At 45.9% G+C, this 24,057-nt stretch overlaps 1 protein-coding gene across 2 annotated transcripts in view; it reads right to left on the bottom strand.

Annotated features, from left to right (window-relative positions):
- Window positions 1-24,057, bottom strand: part of ST6GAL1 (ST6 beta-galactoside alpha-2,6-sialyltransferase 1) — a 131,729-nt gene that overhangs the window by 94,921 nt on the left and 12,751 nt on the right. The window contains exon 1 of one of the 2 annotated variants that reach the window (XM_056121337.1): window positions 3,313-3,484. The exons of the other annotated variant lie outside the window; for it this stretch is intronic. The gene's annotated coding sequence lies outside the window, so the exon portion shown is untranslated. Of the gene's footprint in view, window positions 1-3,312; window positions 3,485-24,057 lie in introns of those variants that run through there. 2 annotated transcript variants of the gene reach the window in all.

The following is a 24,057-nucleotide window of genomic DNA, read 5'->3' as shown; positions in this document are numbered from 1 at the left end:
CTGTGTATCTTTTGCTCTTTGACCTCCCTCCTGTTCTGAAAGGATTACTGGCTTCATCTCTAGAGCGGGCAGGGCATTTGCCTTGCACGTAGCTGACCCGGGCTTGATTCCTCCGTCCCTCTTGGAGAGCCTGGCAAGCTATCGAGAGTATTCCGCCCGCACAACAGAGCCTGGCAAGCTCCTCATGGCGTATTCAATATGCCAAAAATAGTAACAAGTCTCAAATGGAGACATTACTGGTGCCCGCTGGAGCAAATCGATGAACAGCGATGTCACAGCTACAGTGACAGTAATACCGTGCTACCTCACCTCTGTTCCTAGGCAGCCAATTTCACTCAGCTCACAACTGGACTCAGAGCCTGATTTCTGCATTATCCCTTTCCCTGCCCACCCCCCTCATGCAGTCCCTGGCAACTTCCTGACTTCCTCCCTTTTCTCCTCCATGTCTAGTCCGACCCAAAGGTGGCAGCTGATGATTTAAGGAAGAGAGCAGAAAAAACAAGGGCTGCCTTGACCTCATGAGCTTGGAGCAAGCATTTCTGGCTCTATACAATGCGCAAGGCCCAAACTGCACCACAGCCAAGATTTGGAGACTGTGCCAAGTATCAGAAAAACCCATTGAAGTTTAGGAAATGCTCCAAGAACAAACACCTAAAGAATTTCATGACCCAGAATCCCCTACTGCAAGAAGAACCATGACTGATGGGCTCAATTTTGAGTCAGAAGAGGTGAGCCCAGGAGATATCAAACTTATTTCACCTATCACTCCCTTCCCAGAAACTCCCCTGCCGTGTGACATCTACCTTTTGGGGGTTGTTTTTGTTTGTTTTGTTTGGGGACCACACAACGTTCAGGGGTTACTCCTGGCTCTGCACTCAGGAATTACTTCCAGTAGTGCTTGGGGGACCATATGGGATGTTGAGATCAAACTCAGGTTGGTCACATGCAAAGCAAGCGCCCAACCCACTATGCTATCTCCAGTTCACATCTACCTTCTTTTAATAAATAAACAGAACGTGCCCCCCCACTTGCACTAGCTTCTACTACTGTCCCCTCCAGTCTATTGTCTCAGCACCCCTGAGGGCAGTACCATTTACTTTGGGAGCCTCAGGGTTAGCCTGTCGAAACACTCAGACCCAGGTCACTGACTTTCAAGAGCAATCAGCACAATGGATTTATCTTGGAATATACCTTGAGATTTATCTTGGTAGGTAAAGGGAACATTAGTAATTCAGAACCCATTAATCCACATTATTTGGCTATGAACAGTAGCTTGCATTGTTTGGCTATGAAAATGAAATTAGCTAAGAGCTTTTTGTATTGATCTTTGTGCATAAAACATTCCAGGATCTGGGTCTCTGTAAATGTGCTGGACCTGGCAGGCTATTCAGAAGATACAGTACCCAAACTACAATAAGAACTTCTGCTAAAGTCAGAGTCTTCTTGGATTATTTCTGCCCGTCTCTTCCATTCCAGAACTCATGCTCTTTCTGGGTTGCTCATCTGCGAGGCCCATACCCAACAGTATGGGGGTCCCAGCTGAGAACAACAAATAGCACATTTGGTTTCCCTTCCTTCAAAAGAAATGTATTTTTAGCAACTACTAAGCATCGGACACTTTACGGACAGAATGATTCATTTATCCCTCACAGGGTCTTACAAAAACAGGGAGCATTTTTCCCTTTTCTCAGATGAGGAATCAGAGCTCAAGTTGTTACTAACCCAAACACAACGCCGTTTTCAAAGCTATTGCTCTACAAGGCTTTTACCTCCTACAGTTAAACAAAGCGCTTTTCATTTGGAGAGCTGACTTCGTAAACAGTTTATGCAGAGCCCAGGTTGTAGCAAAAGAAAAAGAAAAATGGTGTAGGAGGCCCAGAAGAATACTCAGTGGCTTCAAATGCCTGTCTTGCAAGTGTATGGTCATGAGTTCAAGCCTCAGGGCTGCTGAGTGAGATTCTGGCAGTTCTGCTTTTGGAACAGCTGTCGGCAATTTTGGACACTACAAGGGATTTTCAGCCAAGCATGTGTGAGCACCACATGAAGAGGGTGACTCCCAGCAAGCTTTACCACCCGAAAGAGGTGCAAGCACCAGGCCCTGGAAGTGCGCCTTCTAGAATGCACCTGTGTCAGCGCCGAACCATAACTTGTACGCCACAAACTAAAGGGACCCCCAACAAGCACAGCAACTCTGGGGGTACAAACTTCAGTGATCATTGCGGCCTAGGCCATGGGCACCTCACCTTCATGTACAGTCTCTGAGTGGTACCACAGCCAGGCACAGGTGCACCCTGCAGTCATCATAATAACAATAGCGACCATGGAGGGAAAGAGAAGGGGAGGGAATTGTTCCAGAAGAAGAAAATGATGTGAGAATTTCTATTACCACGAGAGAAGGAGAAAGAGAGGTGGGTCATTCAGATAAAAGGGTTGGCAAAAGACAGAATAGGAATGTTCAGTGGTGAAATTAAAGTGGTATAAACAGATATTGATTTATAATGATGCCCCTTATATAAAGTTATATAATTAGTGTTGCCTCTATGAAAATAGCAACAACCAAGAAAGAGAATCTATTTACAGGGAAGCAAAAAAAGGGAAGCTCTCTGCCACAGCTGTATGCAAATCACCCCGTGCTCCTTCCTGCTCTTCACTGTGCTGTGCAGGTATAAATACAGCAGTCTCTCGGTGTCACGCCTGATTTTGGTGTTAATGTGGATATATGGGGAGACAGTCAGTCTTTTTGTGGTAGGCTTTGGGGGTAAGTGGTTGGCACTGCAGATCAAAAACAGGATTTCCACATGTAAAACATGCACTCCACCACTCTCAACTATCTCCCAGGTCAAAAAAGTGCAAAGAAAGAAAGAAAGAATTGATGGGGCTGGAGTGATAGCACAGCGGTAGGGCGTTTGCCTTGTGCACAGCCAGCCCGGCCGAGCCGGGTTCGATTCCTCTGCCCCCCTCAGAGAGCCTGGCAAGCTACCGAGAGTATTCAATATGCCAAACACAGTAACGAGAAGTCTCACAATGGAGACGTTACTGGGCCCACTCGAGCAAATCGATGAACAATGGGAGGACACACACACAAGGTGATTGATAGTTGAATTTTAGGTATATAATATTTCAACACCAATCCCACCATCAGAGTCAATTTTCCTCCACCAGAGTCCCATACTCCCTCCCCACCCCAACCCAATCCCATCCCCACCTGTCAACTTGATAGGCACATTACAAAGTTTCAGTGACTTAAGCTTAGCTCTCACATTTTCAAGAGTTGTAGAGTCCGTGTTTTGGATATATGGCTATGCCACTCACCGATATCATCGGTATTACTGTAGTCCTGATCGATGTCTGTTCACCCATTGCTTCCCATTCTCTTGATTTCTTTCCTTCTCTATCCTTCTTTTCTCTAAACACTGGAGTCAGGGTGATCTTGGCATCCCGCCATTATTACATTTCCTCATCTAGTATTCCATATACGACAATTAAGTGAGATCATCCTGTGTTTGCCTTTCTTCTTCTAGCTTACTTCATTCCACACGATATCTTCTAGTTGGGTCAGAATGATTTTAGGTCCCCAGCAATCCATATGGTCCCCTGAGCACCACTCCTATGATTCTTGAGTGCAGAGCCAGGAGTAAACCCTGAACACTGCAGAGTGAGGCTCAAAAGAAAAAACAAAAAACGAACAGAAAAGTCAATACTACACACATACATGATTTTCAAGTCCTATGGTACTGTAATGAGAAATAGCCCGCTGTTCCACCACTCCCAACCTCTATTTTCTGCCTTCAGATGTAACAACCTTCAACTGTTTCATCAATTTTGAGTTATGTTGGTGAATGCCTATTCACTCTTGGGTTTTTTTTTTAATTTACTTTTTTTCAGTGCTAGACAGTTCACCGACTTTCCACTACAGAAAATTGAGGATTTAGCTCTCCGACCACTATCCCACACACATTCTAATATATTAAGTCTATTTTTTAAAAAATAAATTTAATTTTTTTCTTTACTTTTTCTATTGAATCATTATAAGACACACAGTTACAAAGCTGTTCATGATTGAGTTTTAGTCGTACAACGTTCCAACACCTGTCCCTTCATCCCTTCACAAGTGTATTTTTCCCACCACCAATGTCCAATGTCCCCAGTTTCCTCCCTGCCACCCACATCCCAAGTCTGTCTCTATGGAAAGCACCTCTCTCTCTCTCTCTCTCTCCCCTCCTACCCTTTTGGGATAAATTTATTTCTTATCATGTCAACACTATAATGTTACATTATTTTGGCCAGATCAAAGATTGTTCATAGCTTGATTGAGTGCTTTAGGGTTGATTCCTTCCACACACATTCCTTAGTTTTAATTTCTGTAGTCCATTAATGCCTCTTTTGTTGATTTATTTGTTCATTTAGTTTTCTATGTGACGATTTAGTTTCCTGTGTCACTAATTAAACTCTCAACTTTTCAACAGCTCGATCCTTAAAAAAAAAAAAAAATTGGAGGAGGGGTGTGCATACCTAGCAGTGCTTAGAAATTTCCAGGCTCTACATTCAGAAATTACTCCTCATGAGGCTAGGGGACCATATGTGTGCTCGGCATCAAACCTGGGTCAGCCACATACAAGGCAAGGGCCCTACCTGCTGTACTATCTCTCCAGCCCCACTCTTTTCTTTCTAAACTTCTAACAGTTTTCTTTCTGGAAACTTCTGAAACCTTCTCCTCTAGGAGAAAAGTAAAGTTTTAGGAAACATTTTTGTTACATACATTTCACTATTTCTCATTAATTTCTTTTTATGTTGCTCTTAGTTTTGGACTTTTGTTTCAAATTACTCAAATGTATTGATCTTGAGGGTTTTTTTATTTTTATTTAATTTTTTATTGACTTTTATCGTTGCTCGCCCGGCAAGCTACCGAGAGTATTCGATATGCCAGACATAGTAACAACAAAGTCTCCAATGGAGACGTTACTGGGCCCGCTCGAGCAAATCGACGATCAACGGGAGGGCCTTTACCTTTTTTTACCTTAATCATTGCTGTTGCTGTTTTGTTGTTGTTGTGTTACATACTGCAGTGCTGGGGGCTACTTTCTAGATATTAAGAGATCACTACCAGCAGTGTTCAGGGAACCCTGCAGAGTCAGGGATCAAATTCGAGGCTCCCACATGCAGTATATGCAATCCGGCCCTTTCCGTCATCTCCTTGGCACCCCAGACACACACACACACACACACACACACACACACACACACACACACATACACATACAGAGTTTCTTCTTCTTTTCTCTTTCTTGGGAAGGTTGGGAAGGCAGTATTGAGAATTCAACCCAGGACCTCACAAATTCAAGGCAAATACTGTACTTCTGAGCACCCCCTTCCCTCCCCCCCCCCCCGCAAACAGGCTTTTTTCTTAATTTAAAATGTAAAATTGAGACACTAGAGGACAGACCGATTTTCCCAACCACCAACCTAGTCCTAAATAATTCATTTTTGCATTGCTTGTTATAAATAATTCGCTAAAAATGATCAAAAAGGATTGCCTTAGAAGAAAGTGTGTGAAGATTGCTGTAAAATTGGAAATATTGGTGGTGGGAAGGTGTAATGGTGTTGGAATATTGAATGTAATAAATCATCATGGACAGCTTTATAAAAATAATATAAAATCTAAAATTATATATAGGGGCTGGAATAATAGCACAGTGGGTAGGACGTTTGCCTTCACACGGCCAACCCGGGTTCAATCTCCCACACCCCATATTATCCCCCAAGCACCACCAGGAGTAATTCCTAAGCGCAGAGCCAGGAGTAACCCCTGAGCATCACCGAGTGTGACCCAAAAAGCAAAAAAATAATAATAAAATAAAAATATATATAAATGGGGAAAAAAAAGGAAGAAGACCAACTGGAAGCTCAGTGCACATAAGCAGAGCAGGTGGCCTGGGGGATTTTACCAGAAAGGTATCAAGAGTAATTTGTTCATTTTCTTTAGACAGCCCTAAAAATCATCGTGTATAGGTCTTGTCTCCTGAGCTGAGCTGTTAAGTTTATACAAAGACACTCCTTCATTTCATGATGAGAGAAAAGCTTGTGGGGAGCGGGTGGGGGGCACTGGTGGTGAGCTCCTGGTCAGTGCTCAGCCATTGATTCAGCCCCTTCATTTCAGAATGGTGTCTCACACTTAGCCTGCTGTGCCTGACTCTCATCAGCTCAGAAAATCGAGTGTGGGAACATGACATGACTCAAATGCAATCATGAACAATGCTGTAACTGTGTATCTCACTGTGATTCAATAAAAAAAATAAATTAAAAAAAATTTTTTAAAATAATTGTATATGTTCTGGGGCCAGAGATAGTACATGGGTTAAGGCCCCTGGTTTGATCCCTGCACTACCAGAAATAAGCCCTGAGCACATCCGGTGTGGCCCAAACCACCCCATCTAAAAGAATAAAACTTGTGTGCTCCTGAAAAGATTCTTTGAGGGAAGAGAGCAATGAGGAGAGAAGAAAGTGGGGGAAGGGGGTCCCAGGCGGGGGGGGGGGGGGGGGTGTATGCCAGGGAGATGGCAGAGAGGGCTGTTGAGCTGTAGAACACATTGCATATGGAAGTCACGAGTTTGATCCCTGTCACTGCATGGCCCCCTGAACTACCAAGTAGTTCTCAAGAGGCCCAGGGGCCCCACTCAGCAATTCTCACCCAAAAAGGCAGTGAGTCGCTTTAAAGGCCCCTGGATCCCATGCTACTTGGGGTCTACAGTGTGGCTTGAGCCACCCCCATGGTGTTCAGAAGCGTCCAGAGCTGCACTCAACAATGCTCAGGGGATTCTGTGATGCCAGAGACCAAGACAAGATTGGCCACATGGAAGACATGTGTCTTAATCCCTGATACTACATCCCTGATACTATAACCCCTTAAAAAGATTCTTGAAATAAAACTTTTCCTATTTACCATGAAAACATATCAATTTTCATAGGCATAGTTTCAAATGACATTTAAGCCAACTTTAACACTGGGTCACAATCACCGATGAGGAATGTTTGGGGTCAAACTGGCATTAGAATTCAAAATTGTTAATTTTTTAGAAAAGTAGCATGTTGCCTCGATTTGATAATACAAAACACTGGCAGTAGGATTGGGGCAACTCTTCATTTTTATAGGAATTAATATTTCTGCAGAAATGACCAAAGATATTGGCCCTCCAGTAGGTGGGGTGCCTGCCTTGCTCATGACCAAACTGGGTTCAGTCCCTGGCACCACGTATGGTCGCCCAAGCAGAACCAGGAATGATCCCTGAGCACAAAGGCAGGAGTAAGCCCTAAGCACCACCAGATATAGCCCAAAAGTCAATATGGATAGATAGATAAATAGATCTGCAGAAAAACAAATGCGTAATTATATTAAGTAGGTAAAGTGAAGACTTATAAACATCCTTCCCTCAGCCTGTCAGGGTTTTTTTTCCCTCCACCCTTTAAAACTGTGACTCCCAAGTCAGTTTTTACCACCAAATGAGTTAAGAATAAAAATAGTCTGGGGTTGGAGCAATAGTAAATGTGTATCGGGCTTGCCTTGTATGTGACTGACCCAGGTTCAAACCTCAGCACCCCACAAGGTCCCCTAAGCCCTAACAGAAGTGAACCCTGAATACAGACCCAGGAGTCAGCCCTGAGAAGAACCAACTATGCCCCCCCAAAAAGCAAAAAAAAAGTAAGTTTTCACTGGTTGGGGGTTTTGGAAATGTGGGTACACAACTGTGTATGCATTTTCTATGTATTTCTAACACCTCCAGTAACATCAGAGGCATTTTCACACGAATTTTGTCTCTCTGTGTTTGCAAGTAGATGTGAGAAAATGTGACAGGTTGAGATGTTGCAGCTGAGGCGGGGGGGGGGGGGGGGGGGGGCGGGTGGAAGGTGAGGGTGGCTAAAGTCAACATGGCACTTAGTCACATGGAAGGTTGGAGTCCCTCAACAGTAATGTTCAGAACCCTATTTTTTAAATAGATATAAGTAAATATTTATTTATTTTTTTAAATTAAATAACCAGAAGGGGCTGGAGCAATAGAACAGCGGGTGGGGCGTTTGCCTTACACGCAGCCAACCAGGGTTCGATTCCCAGCATCCCAAATGGTCCCCTGAGCACTGCTAGGGGTAATTCCTGAGCGCAGAGCCAGGAGTAACCCCTGTGCATTGACGGGTGTGACCCAAAAAGAAAAAAAAATTAAATAACCAGGAGATAGAGCATTACAAAGCTGTTCATGATTGGATTTCAATCATACAATATTCCAATAACCATCCCTCCGCCAGAGTACATTTCCCACTACCAATGTCCTCAGTTTCCCTCCCACTACCCCACCTCCCCTCCCCACAGCCTGCCTCTATGGCAGTCACTTTTCTTCACTGAACTCTGCTTAAATGGGGTCTGGAAGCTAGAAAATTCAGTGCAACCCTAGATCTGAAAATGCAGAATCTGTGATTCTTGGCATCTTCTGTGGCAGAACTGGAGGGAGGCAGTGGTGTGCACGCTGCCATCTGTTCTACCATTCTGATTCCGAATAAGACCTGTTTGGGCCCTGGAGACACAGGGCAACAGGCTAAGCACATGCTCTGTAATGGGGAAATCTGAGTTTAATCTCCAGCACTACATGGTCCCCTGACCACCGCCATGTATGGCCCCAAAATAAAAAAGCAAAAAAAATTTTTTAAATTAAAAAAGACCTTGTCTGGGGGGCTGGAGCAATATTACAGAGGGTAGGGTGTTTGCCTTGCATGCAGTAGACCGGATTCAATTCCTGGCATCCCATATGGTCCCCCCAACACCACCAAGAGTAATTCCTGAGTGCAGAACCAGGAGTAATACCAGAGCATCTATGGATGTGACCCAAAAAGAAAAAAAAAGAAGATCCTGTCTGAATTTACTAATTTGTAGCCTTTTCGAGATGGAGATATCTGGCATCCAAGTTGGGGCCCAGAGATTTCCTTCCAAACCCCCCTAGATGATGGAGCTGTAGGTGAAGATGCCCTCACGGCCAGCCAGGGCTCCTTGGTTCTCTGGCACTCCTGGAGTCAAAAATGTTTTTCCTGGGTCCAAGATTCCTCAAATTTGCTGTGAATCTCTCTAGAGCTTATTGAGAAACTGCTGCTTTATTGAGGCCTTGTCACATGCATACCAGCGTGCATATAGTGGCCCCACCCCCAGTCCCCCAAGGGTCTGTGTTATTCTGGTGGACTTACAGCTGGAGCAGATTCCTACTTAAGGCAAGCCCTGGAGGAGAATATTGGCCTTGGATGCAATCCCTTTGGGATGAATTCTCCCAATTCCCAATCTCTAAGGATTGTTTCTTCTAACAAGCCCTAAATGTTACTCAAGTCAGTCTGCAAAGAGCCACTTGTGAAAAAGTGCAAAGGTGTGTGAGACTTGAGCTTTGTCCCATTTCCTTTTGGAAGTGGGCATAGCAAAACAGGTAAAGCATTTCAGACATTCCTACCTGTAAAAAACATAGTACTTGAGTGAAAGGCGCCAGAAAGTACTATATCTCTTTCTCCTCTTTCATTATTTGCATATAGGAAAGCCATGGACTTTTGGGTGTTGATTTTGTAGCCTGCCACTTTACTATACAAACCTATTTTTTCTAGGAGATTTTTTGTAGTCTTTAGGATTTTCTAAGTATAGTATTATAACGTCTGCAAATAGTGATAGCTTGACCTCTTCCTTTCCTATCTGTATACCCGATATCTTTTTCTTGCCTAACTGCTATGGCCAGAACTTCCAGTACTATAAACAATCCAGTTCTAACAGCGGAATTTCTACTCCTTGGAAAGATGGCTCAAAGAGCTGGAGCACATGTTTTGTATAGGGGGATCCAACATGATCTCTGTCATCATGGTGTCCCCAGAGTTACCACTAGGGCGACCTGGGCTGTTCCAGCAGTGCTTGGACACCACATGGTGCTTGGGATCAAATTCGAAGGCATGTGCTTTACCACAGGAGCTGCCTTTCCAGCCCCACCCACCATCCCAATCTAAGAAATAACTTCAGATGGAAATGGGAAGCCATTAATATCCCAGGACAGTAGAAACAAGGGCCAGGAGAACTGATCCACAGCTGGAAGCCTGCCTCAAGTGCTGTGGAGGAAAAGGCAGTGGGATAGAGAAGGGAGCACACCGACAATGATAGTTGGAAATGATTGCTCTGGGTAAGAACCATGGGCTGAAAATAGATAAAGAAACAAACATAATAACCTCTCAGGACCTGCACTGCAAACCATAATGCCCAAAAGGGAGAGAGAGAGAGAGAGAGAGAGAGAGAGAGAGAGAGAGAGAGAGAGATAAAGTACAGGCTGTGGGAGTGGAGGGGGTGGGGGGGTGTGAGTGTGAGTTGGCAGAGGGGAACTAAAGACATTGCTGGTGGGTGGGAAATGTACACTGGTGAAGGGATGGGTATTAGAAGATTGTATGACTGAAATCCAACCATAAACAGCTTTGTAACTATGTATCTAACAGTGACTCAATAGAAAGAAAGAAAGAAAGAAAGAAAGAAAGAAAGAAAGAAAGAAGGAAGGAAGGAAGGAAGGAAAAAGTCTTTGTTTTTTGTTTTGTTTTGTTTTGTTTTTCTTTTGGGGTCACACCCAGCGATGCACAGGGGTTACTCCTGGCTCTGCACTCAGGAATTACTCCTGGCGGTGCTCAGGGGACCATATGGGATGCTGGGAATCAAACCTGGGTCGGCTGGGTTACATCCCCAAACTCTAGACTCTTAAACCCAGCAATAGTACCCAGTGTACTATCACTCCAGCTCCAAGTCTTCGGTTTTAAGCAAATAAAGATGCCATGAAACTACCTCTTTTTCAAATGATTTGTCTATTTGGGCACCACACCCAGCAGCACTCGGGAACTACTCTCTGCTTAGTTCTCAGGAACAGTGGCCAGGATCAGACATGGACCTCCGGCATACAAAGCTTTCATACTAACCCTTTGAGCTGTCTCCTTCGTCCTTAAATCATCTCTTTAGTTGCTACAAGAGAACATGCCACAGGAACAAGAATGTAAGAAGGAGGCACAATTATGAAGTGATTCTAAAAATTAGAGACAGATGTTTCTTAGACCAACATGAAGTTGGTGGATCAAACAAGTAGCCAGTTTCTTGATTTACTGTGCAAGAACAGCTGACACAGTCTGCAAACTGACTGTAGTATGAGAATCAACAGTGACTCTAATTTTGTCTTGTGGGGACTAGGGGGCAGTGCTGGGGATTGACGCATACAAGCAAGGGCTCTACCACTAAGTCACATCCCCAAAATCTAGACTCTTGAGCCCAGGCAACAGGAAAGATGCTGCTATCACTTGCTCAAGGGAACATGGCTGCGTTAGAGATAAAATAGCAGTTCCATTTTGGATCTGTCACGGTTAAGATGTCTCTTAGGGCTAGAGAGGGGAGGGCATTTGCTTTGCATGCGGCCGACCCAGATTCAATCCCCAGCATCCCATATGGTCCCCCAAGCACCGCCAGGAGTAATTCCTGAGTGCATGAGCCAAGGAGTAACCCCTGTGCATTGCTGGGTATGACCCAAAAAGAAAAAAAATGGAAAGAAAATATAGAAAGAAAGAAAGAAAGAAAGAAAGAAAGAAAGAAAGAAAGAAAGAAGTCTCTTAGGCATCTAAACAAACTTGTTGAGTCCATAGCTGAATGCACAGGAATGGTGTGCAGGGGAAAGGTTAGGGATGGAGCAGTACACTGAGGACTGTGGGCATATGAATGAGAATCAATCACCAGGGAGTGAGGAGAGGGAGAAGAAGTCACATTTGAGAGATATTCCCTGGGTCTCTCCAGAGTAAATAAGTGAAGATGTGCCAATGAAAAGAAATGGGAAGGGGAAACCTATAAGAGAAAAAGAGAGCAATGAGTATGAAGTAGAGAGAAGAAATATTTTCATGGGGGAGGGCATGCTATATCAAGTGCTACTGCTCCTTAAGGTAAGGACTGAGATTTGACCATAAGGTTTAGTGACATAGAGATTATCTAATACAGGTGCTATTGGTGGAGTACTGGAAGGAAAACACAGCTTAGACTAGATTTCAGTGAGAATGGGAGATGAGGACATGCAAGGTGCAAGTCCAGACAACTCTTTCAAGGAGCAGAGAGATGAAGCAGTAGCTGGAGGAGTGTATGAGGTCAGCAGCCATCCATGTGCATATATGTGTGGGTGGGTTTCAGTGGGAGAAACAACAGTCATTGATACAAAGATGAAGAAAGTGCTTAAAAGCAGGGCTATTCTAGCAAAGTGGGAAACATTGGAAAACAAAGAAAAAGTTTTTTTGCTGGAATCATGTTCTTCATTAAATACATGAATGCCATGCAATCTACAAGTGGAGGCATTACCTTAAACAGGAGCAGAAATAAAAGCATTGCCCACCACTAACAGGCAGAATGTGGTCCCTCTGTTACACAAATTTGTCAGTGGAAAGGTAGAAAGTTCTCCTCTGCCATTATTTTCTCAACAAACGGAAAACTGAGAGTGATGATGGGAGAGGAGGTGTTAATAGTTTAAAGAGAGAGAAAAGGATATGAAGTCATAATCCAGATTAGAGTGGCAGCCTCCACCAGGGTGGCCCATGAAAATCAACTCCGAGTTATAGGAGAGGATCCTGATGACCAGGTCCAGCCACAAAAACTTTGATTTCATTAGTTTGGGGTGGGACTCAGGCAGCAGCACTGTTTATATTCTTCCCCAGGGAGTGCTAAAAGCAGGCAGAACTGAGAAGCACTGTGCCAAAGGAATGTAGTAAGAGGATGACAAAATTCCACTCAAGGGGGAAGGTCAGGAAAAACAGTGAGACCGGTCAGGATGATGGGAGTTCACTCACATTCAGTTGTGTGGAGCAGGCATGATAGAGAGAGGCTTGATTTAGCCAATGTTTTAACAAGGAAGGAAGGGAGGGAGGGAGGGAGGGAGGGAGGAAGGAAGGAAGGAAGGAAGGAAGGAAGGAAGGAAGGAAGGAAGGAAGGAAGGAAGGGTGGGAGGGAAGGAGGGAGGGAGGGAGGGAGGAAGGAAGGAAGGAAGGAAGGAAGGAAGGAAGGAAGGAAGGAAGGAAGGAAGGGAGGGAGGGAGGGAGGGAGGGAGGGAGGGAGGGAGGGAGGAGGAAGAGGAAGAGAGGGTAAGAGAAAAAGAAAAAGGAAAGAAAGAAAGAAAGAAAGAAAGAAAGAAAGAAAGAAAGACTTCAGACCCCAAAGTCACCATCCAGGTTTTTTTTTTAGTTTTTTTTGCTTTTTGGGTCACACCCAGCAATGCCCAGGGGTTACTCCAGGCTCTGCACTCAGGAATTACTCCTGGCAGTGCTCGGGGGACCACATAGGATGCCAGGGACCAAACCCAGTTAGGGCGCATGCAAGGCAAACATCCTACCTGCTGTGTTATCACTCTGGCCCCAACCATCCAGTTTAAAAAAAAATTAACCTCAGCTGTCTAACCATATTTAAAATTTTAGAATTCCTGGAGCATGCAGTGGCAAATGGAGATACAAAAATCTTTATACACTTTCCTCTAAGGAACTTTTTGGATCATTTTCAGTGGATTATTCATAACAAGCAATACAAAATAAATTATTTAAGTCTTCTTTGGGGGTAGGGTTTTGGGAGTAGGGTTTGGGAGTCAGGGTGGAAACATCCAAAATATGGTGGTGGGTAGGTGTAATGGTGGTGGCTTTGGCATTGGAATATTAAATGTGACAAATTATTGTGAACCACTTTTAAAAATAAAGACACTAGTAATTCATCAACATCATGTAAACATGATTATGGACTTTTATCTGGAGGATTAATCCATCAGTTCCCTTTTCATACTTTCTAGAAAAGCATTAAACAATTATGTATAAGCAAGAATAGTTTGTCTGTTAACAAAAATTATTTTCTTTATTTAACTACTTACCTAATCTTTTCCTTCCACAAAATCCCACAACTTTATCCCTTTTCAGAGCACAATTTAATTTTTCATTTGAAACAGAAGTAGTGTATGTATGTGTTGGGATTTGCAATTTTTTAACCCAAATAAATATGTTCTACATTTATTTCTTGTTTTGAGGAACATTCCTGATGGGACTCAGGGATTACTCCCAGCTCGGTACTCAGGTGGCTCTCCTGGTCCTATTTGGGGACCCATACGGAGCCAGGAATGGAACACAGTCCCCCTGCATGCAGAGCATGCCCTGGACCTGTTGTTGAGCTAACTCTCCATCCCTTGCTTTACCTGAGAATTGCCTCCTGAAATATAAGGTTGTCAGAAGTCATTTGCAAACCACTGAAATCACAATGAATGGACATGGGTCAATGATCTTCCCCACAACAGCCAGAAATCATAGCTCACCCTCTGGGTGTCCCAATCTTAAAAACAATCGTTCCTTGCCAACATTTTGCACATTCCCTTCCAGCGCACACCCCCTGGAGCCTGTATTCCCGTAGGCTCCATGTTTGCTCTGTCTCACCAGGCGGTTGCTCTATTCTCTGTGGGGAGGATCCCAAGTTTGACCCAAGCCCTGAGAGGTCTCTGTGATGGTGTCACCTCAGCACATTCTTCGGTTGTCAAGCCTGACTGGATCCCTTTCTGTGCCCACCCCACTGCTAGGAAAAACAAAACAAAACCCCTGGGGACATTTTCCTGAGCCACAGAGCCTGGGCTGGAATGCCGGAGAACAGAAGCTCTGTGGGCTCAGGTGCCTTGGGGAGCCCTCCCTGAGAAAAGACAAATTCCAATCTAAAGCCCAATTGTCAATCTCCTCCTCCCTGGTCCTGTCGCTCTTGGTGATGTTCCAACTGAGATGCTCTCAGCAAACTTCCAGGAGATGGGGTGGGCACTCACCTCTTCTCCAACCTCACTCTATCCTTCCCTTCCCTGCCACAGCAGTTTGAGTGATTCCCCTCCATCTGCCCAGGCACATTTCCCTCCTGGATGGAAGATTCCCCAAGGAGAGGCCCTACCTTGTGCATTTCATATCCACCTGACCTCAAAGAATGTCCAATTCACTGCCCACCCCCCACCACCACCACCAGTGACCAGAGGCCGAGGATGACCACTGTGATATGAAAAATAGCTGCCCTGGGCTGACTCTGAAGCCTCACACCCACGCGATGATAAATGCAAATCCCAGATGAGAAACTGAGGGGCAGGGGGGTGAGCCTTCCAGATCACACAATGACAGCACCACTGGAATTAAACCTGAGCCTGTCCGGCTGTAAAGGATGTTCTACCCCAATCTGATAAAGGCTTCCTGAGGAAGGAGACCCTGCAGAGGACCAGTTGCCTTGAAGCCCCTTCCACTGTGAGTCACCTGGACAGGCTGGGAAGCTGAGGGCGGGGGAGGCGGAGCAGGGAGGACTCTCCAAGTGTTCCAAGTTTCCCCGGGAGGTACTTTTCCTTCATCACCTCCTCCCTAGGCCCTTTCTTCTCCTTCAAATTTACAAGGAATAAGGTGCTCATTGTGTAGGGCAAAAAAGGAATGCCACAAGACCTGGGGCGCAAAGCATCTTCTGGGGTTTTATTCCCAACACTGTCATTATCCACCCCCAGCCTAGGCCCGGGGCCAGCATCCTGCCAACACCCTGTACAACTGACAAAAGCAATCCCTGCAGTCTGCTTAGATAAATGATGATTCAGCTTAACTGCTCTGGGCACTGCTCTCTCAGCTGGCCTCCCCCTCTCACCTGGAACAAATTTCTCTGACTCTGCAACCACCCTCGATAAGAAAAAGAATAGTCAAGGAAGGTGATGTGAGACAGTGGGTAGGGTGCTTGCCTCGCACATGGCTGACCTAAGTTTATTCCCCAGCACCCCTTGTGGTCCCCCAGGGTGCAACCAGAAGTGATCCCCGAGCACAGAGCCAGGAGTAAATCCTGAATACTGCCAGGTTGGTCCAAACTACACAACCCTGCCTGCAAATAAAGAGGAAAAGGATAATCTGGAGTCTGACGCTCTACCAGAGCTCAAACCCCTGGGCCAGCCAGGGAATGTTCCCTGCGTTGGTGTTCCTCAGCCTTTTTCTGACAGCAACCTCTTCCAATCTTGTTCCTTCCTACAGCCCCCTGTTCTATCAATGGCCCCCTAGTCTGTGTTCTGCCTCCCTTTACCTCTACCTATACAAATTCCACCTATGATCCCTTGGGAATATCCTGGGGACCTACTGAGGGCCCCGGTTTGAGTCATGCCAGCCTCCACCTTACTGCTTGCCGCTCCCTGTCAAAGCAGGTGGAAAATGAGTTGTCCAGAGGGCCAGAAGGGACCCACCAGAGCCACCGCCCTGGGGCCTCTCACCCTCCCGATGCTCTTACCTCTGAACCTGACTGGAGATGCCCCTCACCAGTGAAAGTACATCCTGGTCCTGGCCTCGGTAGGTTCTCAACTCCGGCCACCGGGCCTCCTCAGGCTGGGTTCTCCTGCAGCTCTGATGCCAGAGGGCTCAGGGGCCAGACTCTGACGAGGCCCAACCCAAGCTGAGGGTGACTGAACAGAGGAGGAACAAGAGGAAGGAACTGATCTCTTGGGCAGTCAGAAGCAGTTTAGCGCTAAAACAACACCATCATCAACCACTCCCTCTCCGCTACACAAAGAGAGAGAGAGAGAGAGAGAGAGAGAGAGAGAGAGAGAGAGAGAGAGAGAGAGAGAACTTTCTTAGTGCAAATGCTACACACACACACACACACACACACACACACACACACACAAAACTTTCTCAGTGCAAATGCACGTTGCCTCAGGCCACACCTGCTCAGGCCTGGGGTGTGGCTCTGGGTGGGCCCTGAAGCCCAGTGTCAGAATCCAGTTTGTCTGGTGATGACAGACTATTCCAGAGTCTTCTGATCGCTCTGGCCCTCCTGCCCCTTTTCAAACCAGAAGCCTCTGAGCAGATGGGGGCGGGCAGGAGTCTGTGGGCATAGCAGCATCTCTCTCCCTCACCAAAGCCAAACGTCCACCTGCCACACCCTCCTCTGCACAGTGTAACTCACTGAGTTGCTGACAGGTCACTGACTCAACTCTGGCCCAGGGAGGCCGACAGGAGCATTCTCTCAGCAGGCGGCAGGCAGCAAGGCAGCCTGAGGGAGCCAGGCCTCTCCTGCTCTCCCGATCTGAGTCAGGAGAGCTGCGGCCCCTCCTGCGCACCCGGTTGTTTGTGGAAAACCTGCAGGAGCATTTCCATGACTGGGGAATTGTTATAGACACCTGTGGGCGCGGAGCAGATGTTTGCGCTCTCAGGAGAGCGAGCCGGGTGACAGCAGTACCAGGCTCTCTGAGTGGCTTCTGTGTGTCGCCTCGTCTTTCCACGCCTGTGATCTAATTTCAACATAAAACAGCATCTCAGGGTAGGCAGCCCCGCTGTGACTAGCCCCTTTAGGAATAAGGGGAGAGGGTTAGGATTAAGTCATCCTGGGAGTCGCACAGCTGCTGGAAAGTAGAGTTTGGAGCATAATTTCAGTTTTTATATTTACCTCGAAACTTACATATAAATTTGCATATAAATATATGTAAATTTTGTAGCTCTTCGCGTAAAAATATTCTTAAATTTTTTTAAGAGAATATTTACCTACAAAATATATTTTGCAGGGCCTGGGGGTTTCTCAGTGGCAAAAAGCACCTGCCTTATCTCAGATAAAGAAGGGAGCACCAAATAAAGGATGTTTGGAGGATACTCCCAGGATGGGAGATGCATGTTGAAAGTAGACTATGGACCGAACATGATTGCCACTCAATGCCTCTTTTGCAGACCACAACACCCAAAAGGAGAGAGAAAACAAAAGGGAATGCCCTGCCACAGAGGCAGGGTGGGATGGGGGGGATGGGGGTGGGAGGGATACTGGGATCAGTGGTGGTGGAGAATGGGCACTGGTGGAGGGATGGGTATTTGATCACTGTATAATCGAAACCCAAGCACAAAAATTTGTAAGTCTACAACTGTACCTCATGGTGTTTCACTAATAATAATAATAAAAAAAAAGCACCTGCCTTGTGAGCCAGAGAGCCAGAGAACACAAGTTTGATCCCCAGAGCTGCTCACCTGCCCCGGAGTCCCAGCCATCCTGCTGTTTGGGACCCCCAATTCCCCAAGAGATGGTGCAGTCTACAACACAAGGCAGCCAGGCATGTACAAACACTACTTCCTGTTGTGTTTGTCCATGGGTGCAGTTCTTGTGGGCAGCAAGGTCAAATGCATGAACACCACAGCCAAGCATGGCTGTAACCACTCCTCCCACCCCCACCATCCCTGCAACATCAAGAAGAAAGAAAAACATGGATGTCATATGCATTTTGGGGGGGTCACACCCAGCGATGCTCAGGGGTTACTCCTGGCTCTGCATTAAGGAATTACTCCTGGCGGTGCTCAGGGGAACCATATGGAATGCTGAGAATCGAACCCGGATCAGCTGCGTGCACGGCAAACTCCCTACCCACTGTGCTATTGCTCCAGCCCCAATCATATGCATTTTTACATTCTAAGTTTCACAACGGTGGCTGGCTCTGGTCATCTCTGCACTATAAAGAGCAGCATGATATTAGACTAACTGCAGGTTTGGCTGTATAAACAAACAAATGTGGGGGGGCTCAAGTCGCAGAGTCACGGTTAGACAACTTGGCACAGTGAAATCTGTTTCCTCAGATGCACACAAGAGCTTGTAGTGCCCAATCTCGGGGGTGTGGGGCAGCCGAGAGGGCTGTGGGGTGCGCGCCTCATGGGCACTGAAAGAACAGTAGCTGTTCTTTCATCCCACCTTTGTTCTCCAACCGCAACAGCTGACTCCAGGTTACTCAGACAGGCCGGGTAAGTGCTTGTGTTGCTCCAGTTCCCCAGGCCGGGAAAGCCCTTGCTCCCACTCTCAACCTATGGGAGCTCAGCTGAGCTCAGCCCGCCACATCCAGTTCCAACTTCACCTCCCTGCCTGACACAGTCAAGAGGGAGTAGGCGGTGGTTTGAGAGGGAGGGAGGTAAACTGGGGACACTGGTGGTGGGAAATTACACTGGAAACTGGGGACACTGGATGAGTGCTGGAACACTGTTTGACTGAAACCTAATCATGAACAGCTTTGTAATGCTCTATCTTACAGTGATTCAATAATTAAAAAAAAAATTTTTTTAAAGAAAAGAAAAACAGAAGACTTCAGCTCCCCTGGGAAGTGTCCCAGCACCCCAGTGTTCATCTAATTGACAAGGTATTTTGTATTTGTCTGGAGTTCCTGTCATGTAACTGACCTGCCAACTCCAGGAAAGGTGACTTTTTCTTCTTCCGGGCTGTGCCTTGGGCCCTGCAACTCTTTTAGCCTCTAGACAAAAAGACCTGACTGGGTGCAAGCAGGTGGACACAGGGTCTCAAACATGTGAGACAGCACTCAACCCCCTCTCCCACCCCCAGCTACCTCTCTTCTACACCCCATAACAGAACTTGAACTTAGTGATGTCTTACAGAACAGGCCTAGTGGTTCAATTTGAACAGAACCAGCCCATTAGTTTTTTAGAAAATCAGGGGCTGGAGAGATAGGACAGTGAGTAGGTGTTTGCCTTGCACACAGCCAACCTGAGTCCTATCCTCGGCACCCCATATGGTCCCCTGAGCACCACCAGGAGTAATCCCTGAGCATAGAGTCAGCCCCAAGCACAGCTGGGTGTGGGAAAAAAATTAAATACAGAGATAGCACAGGGGTTAAAGTACTTGTCTGGCACAAGGCCAACTCAAGTTTGATCTCCGGTACCACCGGGGATGACCCCTGAGCATAGAGCCAGGACTAGCCCTTAAGTACCACCAGGTATAACCCTCAAACAACAATAACAATAAACCAAACAATACAATAAATTATGCGCAGCTGAAAATCACCCAAAGATTCCCTCCATCCAGGAACAAAAAAAAAAGAACAGATGGCATCCCTTTTTACCTGGCTCTGTGTTAGCATGTGGACAGGTGACAGAGGGTGAGGGGATACAAGGAAGAATAATGCAGGGAACTCCTTCGTCAAATAGCTCACCTTCGTCAAATAGTTTGACATTTAATTTCACTGTCATTGTAACAGAAAGGTTAAGAAACAGAAAGGTCAAGCAAAGAGAAAAGCTGGGCTGTGAATAAAAGTCTCTCTACCAAGAGAGAAAGTATTTTTTTCTAGACTTCCCCTTGCAATTTTAAGAGAAAAGGAAAAAAAAAAAGAACCTTAATTGAGGGACTGGAGCAATAGCACAGTGGATAAGGCATTTTGCCTTGCACATAGCCAACCCGGGTTCAATTCCCAGCATCTCATATGGCCCCCTGAGCACCACCAGGAGTGATTCCTGCATGCAGAGTCAGGAGTGACCCCTGTGCATCGCAGGGTGTGAGCCCCCCCAAAAAAAACAGAACCTTAATTGAAAGGTTGGAGCCCAGGCTCTGACACATTATTAAGATAGTGTGAGATATGGGAGCTGGCATCTAGCTCTGCTCCCACTGCCTACCACCTTCTTGTTATGTCCCATTCTAATTCCCAGTGAGGAATCAAGCCCGGGTCAAATGACTTGAATCTTTCCTTCCCAAGTGTGCTTTGCATTAAGCTTCAGCATCCAGTGGGTTTTTCCAAGAAGGCCTGCCTCCTTGAGCTTGACTGCGCCTGATCTCCTGAGTGTGGGAGAACAGAACGACTTCCTCGCTGGCTGGGGCCGCAGGACCTCAGTGAATGTAAAAGCCCTCACTCCATCACTCGGCCTTCCTCCTCCCCCTCTTAAACTTGTCTTCTAGCTCAGGCCAAATCTGAGCTGGCCAGCATGCCCTGGGGCAGAGATGACTGGCTCCCCGGATCCATTTTCTTCATCTTCCTTTGGGGAAAAAGGCCCTTCCCAAACCTGACTTTTAGAGTGCACAGGGCCACCCAAAGGCGACTTTTTCTTACCTCCTGGGTAGCCTGGAGTTCCCTGGGACTGCACATGGGCCTGGAAGGTGATAAGGTAAATGCCCTTTCACAGACACCCCACTGTTCAGCCCAGGGCTCATCTCTGATTCCTTTAGATCTCTTGATTTTCTGAGTTAGTTTCTCTATCTTTTTTTTCCTTCAGCATATTCTGGGATTTTCCTCAAACCTTCCTTTCTGTTAGTAATTTATTTCTCGGTAGATTGTATTCAGTTCCTGTACACAGGAACTGATTGTGTTCAGTTCCTTTTTCTGTAATGATGTTATTTGTAGCCTCATTTTTTCCTTACTTGTGTAATTACCCTTTTTATTTCATCCTGTAGTTTCATCATCTTGTCTTTGAGTTTCTGACTGATTCATTTTCAACAACCTTTCATTTGAAGAAACGAATGAATATCCCTTCCTGCATCTCCAACCCAAGATGACTCTAAGCCATAAATTGCCCCGGAGGATGGGAGAAAAGGCCAATGTGTCCCATTTATCACTGCGGAAGACAGTAATTTTACTCTTGCCAAGCCATCTACCTTACCTCCCTATGCATCCTTAAAAGGGTAGTTCAAGGCCACGGGTTCTGGCCTCCTCTATCCCACACAAGTTGCTCCCTCTGCAATCCCCAAGGGAATTCTAAAGGACTAAAGGAATTATAAGTGATGCTGGGGCAATTAAGTGAATCTGGGACTTTATTAAGAAAGTAGAAAGCTTGAGGCATGAGCAATAGTATAGTGGGTTGGGAGTTTGCCTTGCACACGGCTGACCCAGGTTCAACCCCGGCTGATCCAGTTCCCCCAAGCACTATCAGAAAGTGATTCCTGAGTACAGAGCCAGGAATAACCCCTGAGCATCGCCAGGTGTGGCAGAAGGAAGGAAAAGAAAGGAAGGAAGGAAGGAAGGAAGGAAGGAAGGAAGGAGGGAGGGAGGGAGGGAGGGAGGGAGGGAGAAAAGAAAGAGAAAAGAAAGAAAGAGAAGAAAAAGAAAAAAGAGAGGAAGGAAGGAAGGAAGGAAGGAAGGGAGGAAGGGAGGAAGGGAGGGAGAAAGAGAGAAAAGAAAGAGAAAAGAAAGAAAGAGAAGAAAAAAGAAAGAAAAAGAAAAAAGAAAAAGAGGAGGGAAGGAAAGAAGGAAGGAAGGAAGGAAGGAAGGAAGGAAGGAAGGAAGGAAGGAAGGGAGGGCGGGCGGGAGGAAGAGAAAAGAAAAGAGAAAAGAAAGAGAAAAGAAAGAAAGAGAAGAAGAAAGAAAAAGAAAAAAGAAAGAGAGGAAGGAAGGAAGGAAGGAAGGAAGGGAGGGAGGGAGGGAGGGAGGGAGGGAGGGAGGGAGGAAGGGAGGGAGGAAGGGAGGGAGAAAGAGAGAAAAGAAAGAGAAGAAAAAAGAAAGAGAGGAAAGAAGGAAGGAAGGGAGGGAGGGAGGGAGGGAGGAAGGAAGGGAGAAAGAGAGAAAGGAAAGAGAAGGAAAAAGAAAGAAAGAAAAAGAAAAAAGAAAGAGAGGAAGGAAGGAGGGAGGGAGGAAGGAAGGAAGGAAGGAAGGAAGGAAGGAAGGAAGGAAGGAAGGAAGGAAGGAAAACTCTCTGCCTTGTTACACACAATTGAACACGTAAGAATTTTCCTTGAAGATTTCTGAACCACTGGCTTTCCCAATGAGCATAAAAGCAAGAAGGGCAATCCAGAAGTAGCCTTCAACATAAAACATTCTAATCCCACTTTAACTCTCCATTGGATAACACAGTAATGCCAGTGGAAGGAAGAGGATTCAGCAAGAGCATGAGGGCTTGAAAGCTTGAGGGCACTGCGGCAGGGCCGGCAGCCTCATCTACCAGCCGCCCCTGCAGGCACTGTTACAACAGAGCAAGAGGCCTCATTCCAAGCACCTCCACTCACTCCCTGTTGATTTGAGCAACCTAGCCCTCATTTCTCCCCCCTAATAAATGGAGATAATAACAGCATGTGCATATAGAGGGGTGATAACAGTTTACTAGATGGTGCCTGGAATGGTTCCACTCGTCCCCCACCACTTCCTGTCTCATGAGCTCTCTTCAGGATCACCAGCCTGGGCAGCTCGAGGCCAGGGGCTCCCAAGCACAGACACTGAGCTCCGCAATGCACTTCTGCCCCTGTGGCTCTTTCCCTTGCTCATCCCCAAGGCCAATAAGTAAGATCCTCTAAGACTCAGTTTAGGTATCGCCCCCTCCTTGACAAAGTTGTTCCAACCTTGCTGTATTTTCTTCCCAATCTCTGCACACACCCAGCTCATGATATTGATCAAACTATATTATGATCAATAACCAACTAAATTCTGGGGCTGGAGCAATAGCACAGCGGTAGGGCATTTACCTTGCCCACAGCCAGCCCAGCCAAGCTGGGTTCCCCTCTTGGAGAGCCCGGCAAGCTACTGAGAGTATCTCACCCACACAGCAAAGCCTGGCAAACTACCCGTGACGTCTTCAATATGCCAAACACAGTAACAACAAGTCTCAAAATGGAGACATTACTGGGCCTGCTCGAGCAAATCGATGACAACGGGAGGACAGTGCTACAGTGCTAATGCCCTGGTTTCTGTCCAGGGGAATAACCAATTAAATTCTAGAAGCAACATACCAATAGGAATACTTGGATGCTTCAAACTGAGAATGCTTAGAAAATTGTTCTAAAATGAGCATTTGAACAAAGCTGAGGTCTCTGAGAAGACAGGAACAATTGATATAGATATCTAGCTGTTACATACTGTCAAGACCCTGCTAGCCACACTGAACGGTGTATCTATGTGTGCATATCTACAATGCATGTTCTTTATGTAGCTATTCCCAATACTCAGCATGTGTTAGACATCTACTATTTGATGAAAAAATTAATGTTGAATAAACCTTGCAAGAGGATAAAATGTTAAGGAATCAGAAAATGCAGCTGCAAAATAAGTCCTTATTGCTTATGTTGGATCTCATCTATATATTTAGAACAGCAGACCCAGGTTTGATCCCCAGAATCCTATATGGCTCCCCAAGCATTGCCAGGAGTGATCTCTCAGTTCAGAGCCAGCCTGAGCACCACCAAGTGCGGCAAAAAAAAAAAAAAGTTTTTATAAATAAATAAAACTGAAAAAAAACAAAAAAGCATTTACAGACAGTTGAGCACTGGAACCCACTAACCTGAGACCATGCTCATTTCCACAGCATTTATTC

Source organism: Sorex fumeus, unplaced genomic scaffold, assembly GCF_029834395.1.
Source record: "Sorex fumeus unplaced genomic scaffold, SorFum_2.1 ptg000044l, whole genome shotgun sequence".
Classification (NCBI taxonomy): Eukaryota; Metazoa; Chordata; class Mammalia; order Eulipotyphla; family Soricidae; genus Sorex; species Sorex fumeus.
This window is presented reverse-complemented; position numbering and strand designations above follow the sequence as displayed.